Source organism: Chenopodium quinoa, unplaced genomic scaffold, assembly GCF_001683475.1.
Source record: "Chenopodium quinoa cultivar QQ74 unplaced genomic scaffold, ASM168347v1, whole genome shotgun sequence".
NCBI lineage: Eukaryota > Viridiplantae > Streptophyta > Magnoliopsida > Caryophyllales > Amaranthaceae > Chenopodium > Chenopodium quinoa.
The window spans coordinates 2587-6264 of NW_018742517.1; the positions used below are offsets into that span (position 1 = coordinate 2587).

The 3678-nt window shown below is 39.3% G+C and overlaps 1 pseudogene; it reads left to right on the plus strand.

Moving 5' to 3' along the window:
- The first annotated feature begins 926 nt into the window (after positions 1–926).
- LOC110719885 lies at positions 927–3154 on the plus strand (annotated as a pseudogene).
- Positions 3155–3678: the final 524 nt, after the last annotated feature.

Genomic DNA, 3678 nt, shown 5'->3' on the forward strand with positions numbered 1-3678 from the left:
GCACAAACACAATGCGAATATGCCTACTATACACATAATCTAACTAAAACATAAAACCTAAACAAATAATCAGTTAATTAGCATTCTCTGACTAAAACCTAACATACAAAATTTGAAGAATAATAAGCAAAATTTTGAATCAATTATATACAATGAACAATAAATAAAGCAAAATTAAACATAATAACTTCATAATTCAAATTCAATTATCAATAATATGCATAAAAAATCAACTGAAAACTATAAAAAATAACATGCACTACTAATTCGACATATATAAGCGAAATTTCAATTGAAAAATTTGAAAAAATGATGAAAAATTTAAGTAAACACACCTTCTTCAGCATCTACAGCCTTCTTTGTAATCTTCTTCTTCACCATTGCAGAATCAACACTACGAAAATCAAAAACAAAATCAAAATCAAAAAACCTAAAAATCGAAGAATCAAACAATTTAAACTAACAAAAATCTCAAAAAAATAAGTAAACGAACCTGAATTAAGCAAATAACAACTTCACCAGTGAAAAAGAAGAAAGAAAAAGCTCGAAAATCAACAATGGATGAGAGAGAAAACGCTCGAAATCGCCAGTTACTTGCTTTTTAGAGAGAGAAAAAACGAAGAGAGAGAAAGCTATAGTGAATGAATGAAGAGAGAAAAGTTCTATTTCTTTCTTTATTTTGGCAATCATTAGGAAACACGTGTCAAACCCACTAAATTGGCAGTTGATGCTTGTCCAAAAATTCCGCCATTCATTAAATTAATGAACACCGGTTTTTTTTTTTAAAATTTGTGTTTTTTATAAATATTACAGAGTATTATTATTATTACTATTATTATTATTATTATTATTATTATTATATTATTATTATTATTATTTTTTTTTTTTTTTTTTTTTTTTTTCAAAGAAAAATTCCCAATGCTACTTTAGTTCATTTCCATGGCTGAAAACAAAAGTTGAGCGCCTCCACTCGTTACAAAAATAAACCCTACTCCGTATTAACAAAACCAGATCACACTCGTCATCACCCTTTCTCTTCTTCTTCGATTTCTCTCTCTTCAACCTTCAATGCCTTCATCAATGGCGGCTACTTCCTCAAACCTTCTTTCTCCCCTTTCCCCAACCCTCTCTTCCAAAACCCCTAAACCCCAATCCTCCATTTACTCCCTCCCTTTTCCCACTAACCCCAAAACACCATCTTCCTTCCTCCGCCGCCCTCTCCAAATCTCCGCCTCTCAATCCGCTAACCCAAAGCCGCCATCCGCTACCCAAACAGCTGTTCCTTCCCCTCTCACCGATGAAAACCCCCAATCTTACGTTTCCCGATTTGCCCTGATGAACCCAGAAAAGGCTGTGATGTCCTCGTTGAAGCTTTGGAGCGTGAAGGTGTTACCAATGTGTTTGCTTACCCTGGTGGTGCATCAATGGAGATTCATCAAGCTCTGACGCGCTCTGGTTCTATCAGGAACGTCCTGCCCCGGCACGAGCAAGGTGGAGTTTTCGCCGCGGAAGGCTATGCTCGAGCTACTGGGCGCGTGGGTGTGTGCATTGCGACCTCTGGTCCTGGTGCTACTAATCTTGTTTCGGGGCTCGCGGATGCGCTGCTTGATTCTGTCCCTTTGGTTGCGATCACTGGTCAGGTGCCTCGCCGAATGATTGGAACTGATGCATTTCAGGAGACTCCTATTGTTGAGGTTACTCGTTCTATCACTAAGCATAATTATTTGGTTTTAGATGTTGAGGATATTCCTAGAGTTGTTAAGGAAGCGTTTATTTAGCTAATTCTGGTAGGCCTGGACCTGTTTTGATTGATATTCCTAAAGATATTCAGCAACAATTGGTTGTCCCTAATTGGGATCAGCCTATTAAGCTTGGTGGGTATGTTTCTAGGCTGCCAAAATCGAAGTTTTCTGCGAATGAGGAAGGGCTTCTTGAGCAGATTGTGAGGTTGATGAGTGAGGCTAAGAAGCCTGTGTTGTATGTGGGAGGTGGGTGTTTGAATTCTAGTGAGGAATTGAGGAAATTCGTCGAATTGACAGGGATTCCGGTGGCTAGTACTTTGATGGGGTTAGGAGCTTACCCTTGTAATGATGAATTGTCCCTTCATATGTTGGGAATGCACGGGACTGTGTACGCGAATTATGCTGTTGATAAGGCGGATTTGCTGCTTGCTTTCGGGGTTAGGTTTTGATCGTGTGACAGGGAAGCTCGAGGCGTTTGCTAGCCGAGCTAAGATTGTGCACATTGATATTGATTCTGCTGAGATTGGGAAGAATAAGCAGCCTCATGTGTCGATTTGTGCTGATGTTAAGCTGGCGTTGAAGGGTATGAATAAGATTTTGGAGTCTCGAAAAGGGAAGTTGAATTTAGATTACTCTAGTTGGAGGGAGGAGTTGGGTGAGCAGAAGAAGAAGTTTCCATTGAGTTTTAAGACCTTTGGTGAGGCTATTCCTCCCCAATACGCCATTCAGATGCTCGATGAGCTGACCGATGGTGATGCTGTTATAAGTACTGGTGTTGGGCAACATCAAATGTGGGCTGCCCAGCATTACAAGTATCGAAACCCTCGACAATGGCTGACCTCAGGTGGTTTAGAGCCATGGGGTTTGGGCTACCAGCTGCCATTGGAGCAGCTGTGGCTCGACCAGAGTCAGTGGTTGTCGATATTGATGGGGATGGGAGTTTCATCATGAATGTGCAAGAATTAGCTACTATTAGGGTGGAAACCTGCCTGTTAAGATAATGCTCTTAAACAATCAACATTTAGGTATGGTGGTTCAATGGGAAGACAGATTCTACAAAGCCAATAGAGCGCATTACATACCTTGGAAACCCTGCAAAGAGGCTGAAATCTTCCCCGATATGCTCAAATTCGCTGAAGCCTGTGATATTCCTGCTGCCCGTGTTACCAAGGTGAGCGAGTTGAGGGCTGCCATGCAGAAAATGTTGGATACTCCGGGGCCATACCTGCTGGATGTGATTGTACCTTCATCAAGAGCATGTGCTGCCTATGATCCCAAGTGGTGCCGCCTTCAAAGATATCATTAATGAGGGTGATGGAAGAACATCTTATTAATCGCATTATCGATGATGATGCTTAAATCTGTATGTATAATAATATGTTTAGAGAGGTTATGACTGTTCTCTTTAGGTTAGTTTTGTTGTTCACATGCTGCTTGCTACTACTATGATAAAACTTTTTTGTTGTTTTTGAGGTATTACTATGGATGATTAGCTCAAAAGATTTCACAAAAGTGGTCTTTGAGCTATGTATGTTCTCTTGCGAAATACACTCGTTGGCTCTTTTTTGTTAGCACAAGTCTACAAGATGATGATGGCAATCAGTTGCTTTGAAAACGATATTTGACCCAATAAATCAAACCACATTTAGATTGTTTGGCTGTCTATAAATTCGTCTCTTGTTTATATCAATGCATTAATGCGGGAATTTATAAATCTATATGAGCAATAGCTGCAGCAATACATCAGATCATGTAATTGTATGTTTTAATCGAGCATGAAGTATTTGGACGATAAGCTGTGGAAAACAGAGTGCAAGAATAGCTCTTCCTTTTAAGAGTAAAAAAGCAATAGTTTCCTCTATTCTCTATCAAACAAATAGAGCCTTAAACAACCTAAAGTGAGCTTTTAAGTTTGGCAGAAACCTTCATTTTCAAT